Source organism: Capsicum annuum, chromosome 5 (assembly GCF_002878395.1).
Source record: "Capsicum annuum cultivar UCD-10X-F1 chromosome 5, UCD10Xv1.1, whole genome shotgun sequence".
NCBI classification, from domain to species: Eukaryota; Viridiplantae; Streptophyta; class Magnoliopsida; order Solanales; family Solanaceae; genus Capsicum; species Capsicum annuum.
The window spans coordinates 192,054,898-192,065,240 of NC_061115.1; positions in this window are offsets into that span (position 1 = coordinate 192,054,898).

The following is a 10,343-nucleotide window of genomic DNA, read 5'->3' on the forward strand; positions in this document are numbered from 1 at the left end:
AATAAGGTTATTATGTATACCAATATTGGACGATTCAAAGTTTCATAAATCATATCTTGAAAATACTTGAAATATCAACTCATGGTAGAAATATGAAATTCACCATATCAAATCATAACTTGGAAATAATAAAGTAATCATGTACATCAAAGCTTAAACAATTTATATTTTTCATAACCTCATAATTCATCATTAAAACATCTTGGGTATTTACCCACTTTACAAAATCATGAAATTCCAATGATAAAATCAATTCTTTGGGCACAAGAATGAAAAGATATTCTTGTTCAAAACCCCACATACTAAGTTCTCACGGAATTCATGTTAAGTTCTCAAATCATCGGAAATTCCTCGATCGTAGCACGACTAAGATTATCGTGGAACTGACTCATCTCTAGACTTGCAGACTATTTTGGGTATACGTACCCCCAGCAATCAATAACAGAAGTAATACGTAGTATACAACAACGCATACTCACATACCCACAGGCCATCATGCACCATGCATTCTTTAACAACTCACACCAATCATTTGAAAATCATATTCATATACAAGTATTGGGATCTCATGCCATTACACCGTAGATCATTCAACAAGGATGCATATGGTTAAGCAAAAATATAATATAAAATAGTTCATCCAATCGGGATACACAAAAATAACATATATTCAACACATCATGGTTCACTTCTCAAGTTTCTTTCCTTTAAGATCTTGATATATGCAATTCGACCCATAATTAGACATTTCATACTTAGCGTGGCCTAATGGCCTTACCATTTCCCTCAAGCATCATAGTAAACACGTAGCATGCAAGTATGGTATGAACTCATCACTTCGATCACAAGGGGTCATACGATCCATTCTTTTTCAACTAGGCATTTCTACAATTACCTTGCATGAACCATTTAGGCATGGGTCAGTATGAACAATTACATATGCTACAACACCATCATTCATCTTAATTCCACCAACTAAATCCCTCGCTCGCACTTACAACCATATCATAAGCCTTCCACACAACCTCCCCAATTTTAGACAATATCATGGAGTTCATGTTGAACGTATACATAGAAAGTAGTTTAGTCATTTAGAACTTATTATATCCTAAGAACGTAAATTTATAGCCTTTTAGACAGTTCCACAAACACCTTACATGCACTTTTAGGCATTGGTGAATTCGTCAAATTCTCATATTTTCCGCCACACCATATATCTCATCCAACACACATAGTCATCACATGCATGTATCAACCAACATAGACCATCACCACACATATATATATATCAACCAACATGCATAATCAACATATATATATTTATGTATATATATATATATAGATATATATATATACATATATATATACATAACTTGAACTTTCAAAAAGAGATTCATGGACTCTATGGACGAAAGGAGTCCATAGATAAACACTTGCATACCTTGGATTTCATGGCCGGAAGAGATTGACGTAAGAAATTCTTGAATCAAAGCCTCCAATTAATTTCCCCTATTTCAAAACCCTAACCCAAACTTGATATATATATATATATATATACATATAAGAGAATTGAGAGGAAAATAATACAAGTTCTCAGCTGAATGGGGTATTTATTGATGTTTAAAAAAGCGGTGAAAGACCAAAATACCCCTAAGAAACAAATAAAACCCGAATCTGTCCTTCAGTGATCTATCCGATAGGCTGAAATATATTGGCCATAACTTTTTACTCCGATGTCCAAATTGGATAAAACCAATTTTATTGGAAAGAAGACTCTCAGGGATTTCCGTTAATATATAGCAGATCACACAGTTCATTATGTACAAGGATTTATGATCATTTGAAGTTGACCAAAAAATTGCCTGGCTGCAGTATTTTTTTGTCCTGCACACTTTACTATTCACAGTTCGATCGGAATGGTCGTAGTTTGATCGGAATAGTCGTAACTCATCGCTCGAGTGTCCATGTTAGGTGATCCACATATCGTTGGAAAGCTTATTCGATTCTCTATGAAATGGTGGGTCAAAATCCAAGAAATGACACACAAAAAAATTATAAATCATTCTCAAAGATAGGATCCAATAAGTTTACGCACAAAATTTTGACAAAAACTTTTTTGGGGTATTACAATTTTATGTGTTAATTTTATATGATTGTACTTGTATTGGCCTCTATTTTAAAATGAATAAATTTTGCTTGTGTGTCTAATTTTCCTCCATCAGTGTAAAGACGTTCTTCTTATTTGTGTTGCCCAGTGGCCATGAGTTAATTAGCATGTACTTATCTTTACTCTTGGATTACTGTTAATCCTTTTCAATGATGAAAAAAGAGAGAATACGAACTTCCTGTGTAAGAACCGGTGTGTGTGTTCATGTATGGCATATTGACAGGGGGAAGTATGCAAATGCACTAAATGAATAATGATGCATGATCTCAGGGGGAGGAAATTGATGATTGATAAGAAAATGACAACAAATGTTCAGGTACCTTTGTTGCATAGTGGTAGAAGCATTCTGATAAGGGGAACATTCATCTTTAGAGTGGCAATCACACTGATTAAATTTGATAGAGGTGCATTGATGATCAATGTTTTTTGGTTGGTTTGTCATCATCAAAAAGAGGGAAAATTGTTATATGCAGTTTTTATTATGACTAGCTAACTACAAGGGACCAGTTCCCTGATTTTCAAAGCAATAGTATAGTTGGCATGCGTCTACACAACTTTGACCATTAGTGTCACACACTAACCGGTGTTGCTTGTACGAATTATCTATAAAAGGCAAAAGATGCTTCTTCATCAAATGATTTTTTGCAAATTCAAAGAGTAAAGAGAGAAAAAGGCAAAAACTCAAGTTCAGCTCAAGTTTTTATTTTTTGTGTGTTAAATTAGAAAGTACCTTGAGCGAGTTCTAATTTTTAAGCAAATTACTTAGTTTATAAGGGTAAGGCAAAATAGCTCGGTGGATCATTGTACTATGTCCGTTTTATAATGTGGATACTCCTACTTACATATTTGTCAACTAGGCCCTTAAACCCATTAAAAAGTAACATTTTACACCCTTTGACCGTTGACCGAACCTATGTGGTATTAAATGGCTGAGTAAGCCAAACACGTGTAGGCATGCGCTTGGGGTGAGAGTGAGGATCATTTTTTTTATCAATTTTACATTAAATTTTTTTTAAAATAGTTTAAAAAAAGACCCCCATCCCTCGCCCATCCCCCAACCCCCAACCCTGTACTAGCCTTTATTCCCTCACCATCTTTTCCCGTCCCCCACCCTCACACCAGCCCCTTTCCTCATCTCTCCACTCTCTCCCCCATCTCCCTAGTCATTGGAGAAACCTCAATTAGCACACCATTTAAGTCCATAAAAAATATTTGTTACTTCTGTTGTGTTGCTCGTACCAAGTCCCAAGTTGATGCAGTAAGCAAACACAAAGTTGTCTAAAAAGTTTCTGATCAAAATACCTCCACCGCAAAGACCTTGATTACAGTTACCATCAATATTGAGTTTTACAAACATATTAGGAGAGTTTTTATCCACTTTAATATGGTTGTGGTTCTGTTATTAATTTTAGTATCTTCAAAGTCACCTCATTCCTTGTTCCCTACCCAAAATACTATCAATGGCGAATCTACACCTCCATCAGCCTCACCCATTTATTCTCAACCACCACTGCCGTTGTAGCCATTGCCGATGATGAAGATGATATAATTTTCATCGAAATTCAATTTTTCCAACTATATCAGCTCCAAAATCTCCCATAAAACACCAAAATTCGCTGAAAAGGAAACAAAATTCATCAAATCCGATCAAAAACTAGCTCCAATTTTCATCCATATTTTAATTCTTTTCAACTATATAAACTCAAAAAATATCTCATAAAATATCAAATTTCACACAAATAAACTGAAAAACACAAAAGATTCAACATATCCAATCAGAATTCAACATGCACAACTTTAATTTCACCAAAAAAAATCCCATCAACCATAATTGTTTTCTCTATAATTCAAAAAAAAACTTAGTAGAAGAGGCAAAAGAGATACAAAATTGTAGTTGGTTGAAACTCAAAAAGGGATTACAGAGAAAAGATTGTAGTTGTTGGAATTTTAAGAATTTTTTGTATCACAGTATCAGTGAATGGTGAAATTTTTTTGGCTCGATGGAGGGTTTGAGATAGAAGAGATGGAAGAGATCAAGGGTGGGGGAGGGGTAGGGGGAGGTTTTTTTTAGAAAAAAAAATTTCTATCTTTAATTGAAAAATAACATGGAATCTGCGTGGAAGATGATGTGGCAGTAAGTGTGTTATACACACCAAAAAGGGTTCAAACTATTCATTTTTATTGGGTTCAAGGGTCTAGATGATGAACATGTATGTAGGAGTATCCACATTACAAAACGTACATAGTTCGAGGGTCCATCGAGCTATTTTTCCTAAGGATAATGAACTTTCCTTTTGTTGAGAGAGTGCTTAGGTAGAGTTACCTTTGTCCAAAACTAGTTAGAGTTAACTTGTGTGGTGAGAGTCTTTGTAGAGTTGCCAAAGTTAAGTTGTAGTAGAGTTACTACAAGAAAGAGTTTCCTAGAGTTAGGCTGAAATCGACTTTGTAATAAAGAGGTTAATCATAGAGGATTTCTTGGGTGCTTGTGTGGGCACGTCGTATTTTTTTCTTCCTTGAGCAAGGGGTTTGCACGTTAAATCTTGTGTTATTTATTCTTCTTCCATTGTATTATGTTCCTGCTTGCTTTATTGTGTCTTTTCCTTTGACTAATTTAGAGAGGCTGGGTCACTCACAGTGTGGTGCAATCCCAGGGTTTCAATAATGAGTTCTTTACTTTATGCACTAGTTGGTGTATAGGCGCCAACATTTTAATTTATTTTATTGTGATTGCACTTGTGTTACTTTATGATTCTGAATCATTTATCTCTTTTGCATGATCGTATGGGCAGGAGTTGATATCTCATATTATATTATTTTTTAAATATTTAATACTTGTTATGTACGGTGATACGGGCATGCCTTAATGCCTTATGACATTGTGATTCTCATATTTCATACTTGTTATGTACTTCGATATTGACATGTGTTGATGCCTTATGTTATACTATTATTCCAAATTGCATACTGATTTTATACAGTGATTATGATGATAGAGATGATTCATGTTTGATTCTGTACCTTGACTTAGTTATGATTATCTTGCACTTTATCATTCCTATACTATGATTTAGTTCAGTCGGCGGATGATGCCTACTGAGTACCCATTGTTTTGGTACTCATACAACACTTTTGTATCTTTTTGGTACAAATTCAATATTAGCTGTCTTCGTTGATCGTGGTTCGTGTAGTGATTGACTTCCAAAGATTAGGTGAACTCTTGGATTTTTAGTCACCCGATTTTCTTCCTTCTCTTGTATTCAATCTTTACCTTTCGAGACAGATGTATTAACTATTATAGATTTGAAATTATATTGATACTATTTGTTGCTCTTGTACTAGCACTACCAATTTTTAGGATTAGTATCTTGTATGACTAATTATTCGATCTAGAACCCTTCTGTTTACAATTGATGTCCTTGAATATAGCCTATCTTGGACCTTTTTTACCTAATTAACCCATTGTGTTAGCTTTGGGTTATGGTATTAGCTTACCTACAGGTGAAAATTAGTAGATGCCATCATGACTCATAAATCTGGTCGTGACACCAAGTGAACCTTTACAGCACCAGGAAGTTGGTCACCAGCCTTAGCTTTGAAAGAAACACCAACAACAAATGTGGAAAACTACCTATCCAAGATATTAAACGGATAGTAATTGAGAGAATGCAGATTAGTTACTAATCTTAGTTTTGTCTTGCCTCTAAAAAAATCTCTTGCACAATGATTCGGCATATATTATGAATACTTCTTCTCTTATGTGGAAATATCCTCCATTCCTCTCATGTCATATGTGGTACTAGGGGTGGCAAATGGGCGAATTGCATTGGATTTGGACGGGTTAAATATGGATCGAGCAAAAATGGTTTGGATTGCAATCCGCCCATATAAATATGGGTAAATATGGATTTGGTTAAATATAGATTGGGTAAAAATAGTTTTAACCCACTTTAACTCCCACGTTAAAAACTTAAAACTTCTATATCATATCAACTTAACTTTTTTTTCATTTCTTTTTTTTTAGTTTCTTCTTTTTAGTTTTTTTGTCTCTCTTCTATATGTAGCCTTTAGTTTTTTGTTTTTCATTTTTTTGTCATTTCATTTTTCTCTCTCTTCTATCTCTACTCTCTACCCTTTGTTTCTCTTTTTTTTCTTTTTTTTTCTTTTTCCTTTTTAGTCTCCTTTTTTTCTTTTTTTGTTTTTACTTCTTTCTCATTTTTTTCTTTTTTGGTTGTATTTTATGTTTTATATTTTTTTTATTTTCGAAGAACGTGGTTAAGTCGAGTACAAATTATGGATGATGACTAAAATATCGTAACCGCTCAGTATATTTGTTTTCACAATCATTTTTTTTCTTTTTCCTTTTCTCCTTTTTCATTATTTTTTCTTTTTGATTTTTTTTGTATTTTTTTTCTTCAATTCTTTATTTACGTTTTTTTTTTCTATCTCTAACTTCTACCTCTCTTTCTACTTTTTTGTTTTTTTTTCTATTTTTGGTTTCCTTTTTTTATGATAACGAAAATACCATACACACATATGGATTTATACTCGCCCAGCATTTATAATTCGAGGGCTATGTGGATCCTCAGCCATATATATTTTAGTCTTAAGAAAATATAATTAATTCATATACTTTTTTTTATTTTTCATCCGGTGTCCGGTGCCTGCATTGGAGCCTCGACTAATCTGGATTGAGCGTTGTAGGGCCCATTAAGGTGGCAGCGCTCCCAAAAAAGCTTTCTCCATAACCAGGGTCGTACCCTCGACCTCTGATTAAGGGTGGAGCAGACTCATCCACTGCACCATAACCCATGTTGATTTTAATTCATATATTTATTTGTATATAAATAAAACTGATAAATTGCACATATTGACAACTAAAATATTCAAATACAAATAATAAATTTATTTGAAATATATAGTATGATACAAATAAATTTAACGTAAAAAAAATATAAAATGCAATGACAAAAAAAATGAGGAAAAAAATATTAAAAAATAAGAAAATGACAGAAATGACGAACTAAGAATGAAAAAGGGGAAAATAGAAATACAAAAAAAAATGCAAATAAATAAAATTAAAAAAGAAAAAAATGATGAAAAAGAAGAAAGAAAAAAAGTGTAAGAAACGAGTAAAAAATAAGTGGAAAAAATGAAAAAGAAAAAAAAGTAAATTAAAGGAAAAAAGAAAGAAAAAAATAGTAAATTAAAGGAAAAAAGAAAGAAAAAAGAAAAAAAAGAAAAAAATAAAGATAAATAAAAGATAGAAAAAAATAATAATAAAGGAGTGAGACTATGGATTATATTTAATTGATAAGAGATGTTATGAATTATATAGGCTAAATGGGATAATTAGAAGCTTATATTTACTAACCCATGTAGGTCGCAAGCGAATACGAATGATGAAATAAGAATAAGAAAGGGGAAGGCGAAAAAAAAAGAGTACAAAGAAAAAAGAAATAAAAAAATAGATGAAAAATGAGAAAGGAAAAAAGAAATTATAAGAAATGAGTAAAAAAATGAAAAAAAAAAAGTAAATTAAAGGAAAAAAGAAAGAAAAAAAGAAGAAGAAAAGAAACTAGAAAAGAAAAAAAATTGAAACTTTAAGCATAGGTGGGTGATCTCTGTATTTAAATGGGTACCCATATTTTACCCATTTTGTCCATATTTGTATGAGCTTTTAAAATGAGTTGAAGTTCATATTTACCCATTTAAAATATGAGTGATTCAATTCACTAAATATGGATTAAATGGACTCTTTTCACAAATATGGGCTGAAATTGCCACCCCTATACACAACAATTAGGATCAAGAAGAAAGTTTGTTATTATTGTGAATTTAGGTAAGAATCATAAAGTTTCCCATCTTCAATAATTAATAAAATGCCGTGTTAGTTAGAATCTCTTATTTGGAATAAAAACCATCAGCAAGAAAGGCTGAAATTGCTATAACGCATACAGAGGATGTAGTTGTAGGGATATTTCAAATGAATGTTCGTGAATATTTCTTTCACAAGATATGGGTCTTCGGTAATTTTGGGGATGGAAAATGGTGTGTAACATTATAGTTGCAGGTTAAATCCATGTAACCCGCCAATCCTCTAACTACCCCCCACACACACACATAGAAAAATAATTTTATTTTCAAGTCTTCTACCCTGCCCCCATAAACCCATCCCTTGCATAATATGTTTAATTTTATTAGATTTAGTTTGATACTAAAAATAAAATTGATTAAATTTCTTTTAATATATAAGCTAATTCATTAGTGAAAAGTAGTGTTGTTGTATACTCTCTCCGTTTCAAAAAAATGACCTACTTTCTTTTTTAGTTTATTTCAAAAAGAATGACCCCTTTTCTTTTTTGGCAATACTTTAATTTCAACTTTCCACATGGGATGTTTAGGACCACAAGATTAAAGTGTATTTTGGTACATTTAACACAACTTTAATTTAAGGTCACAATATTCAAAAGTCTTATTTATTTTCTTAAACTTTGTGCCAAGTCAAAGTAGGTCATTCTTTTTTAAACCGAGGGAGTATATGAAAATTGTATATTTATATCATATTCAATACAGCTGTAGCATTTTTAAAATTCTGTGTTATTCTCCCCATGTCTTAATGTATATAGTGCTATTGAAATTTTGAGAGTCAAACAAATTTTTCTTTGATTAGAATTTCTTTATATAACTTTGAAATATTTTAAGTTGTCATTTTTTTTGTAATTTATAGTATTTTTCACCCAATAATTAAATATATAAATTTTATATCAACAAACTTAATGTTTTCGTGGATGGATTTACAATTAAAGTTTAGAACTTTGAATCTTAAAATTTCAATTGTGCCATATAAATGTTAAAATTGTACAACATCAGTGTTGTTTAAATTTGACCAAGTCTGCAATAGGCTATCTTTTAGCTTTAGTTGTTAGGTTGTTATTTTAAGTATGCTATTGTTTTTCTAGTATTTAGAGTTGAAGAAGTTGGTCTTAAATTTTAGGAGAGTTTGGTTAGTTATTTGTTAGTGGTTTAGTAGGATTGTGAGTCTATGTAATTTGAAACTTCTTATTTAAAGGGTCATCAACAAGGAATATAATTATTGTCCAGTTTTCTCTGCAAATATATCTTTCTATTACGTCTATAACTCTTCTTTATCGAACATATTCATTCTTTAAAGTTCTTCATTAGGTTGTTCTTTGGGAAATCACTTACTGTAACTTTTTGAGATTTTACTGTTGATACAATGAACGACCTACAAGCTTTTGGTGGAATAAAAAAGCTCAACAATAGCATCTATAGTACATGGTCCACTTGCATAATGTCTTATATGCAAGGGCAAGATCTGTGGGAGGTTGAGAACGGCAGCGATGTGACACAGAAAAAAGTAAAAGTTGCACATCGCACGTTGAGGAAGTGGAAGATAAAAGCGAAAAAAGCTATGTTTACTTTGAATTAAAAAGCTAAAGAGGATGTGCTAGAGCATATACAAGATGCCACCATGCCGGAGCAGGCTTGGGATACTTTCTCCAAGCTATTTTCAAAGAAAAATGATACGAGGCTCCAACTCTTAGACAGCGAATTGCTCTCAATAGAAAAACACAACATGACAATTGCACAATACTTTCATAAGATAAAGATAATATGTCGAGACATTTCAAAGTTAGATCTACAAGATCCATTTGGACAGATGAGGATGAAGCGGATTATCATCCATGGTCTAAAGCTTGAATGTAGAGGTTTTATTATTGTTGTACAAGTATGGAAAAATCACCCGTCACTTGTGGAATTTTAAAATTTGCTAGCAGGTCAGAAAGCCTTCGCTAAGAAATTGTGAGGAGCTTCACTGAAGTGTCAAGATGAAGAACTCTATGTCAATAAAGGAAGGTGGAAATTCAAGAAGCATAGTGCCAGTGCACCTAAGAAGAACAACGACGAGGTGGAAGGTCGTCAAGGTAAAGGGAGCACTCGTAGAGGCAGTGGTTGGAAGAATCAAAGTCATAGCAAGAAGTTTGAATGAAAGTGCTACAATTACGAGATGAAGGGACATATGGCAAGAGATTGCAGGTCAAAGAAAAAGATTATAAAAATTAATGCTACCACTTCAAAGGTTGAAGAGGAGTGGGATGATAAGTATTCTTTATTGCAAAACAGAGGAGTTAGCTCTTAAAGTAACAACCTCTAA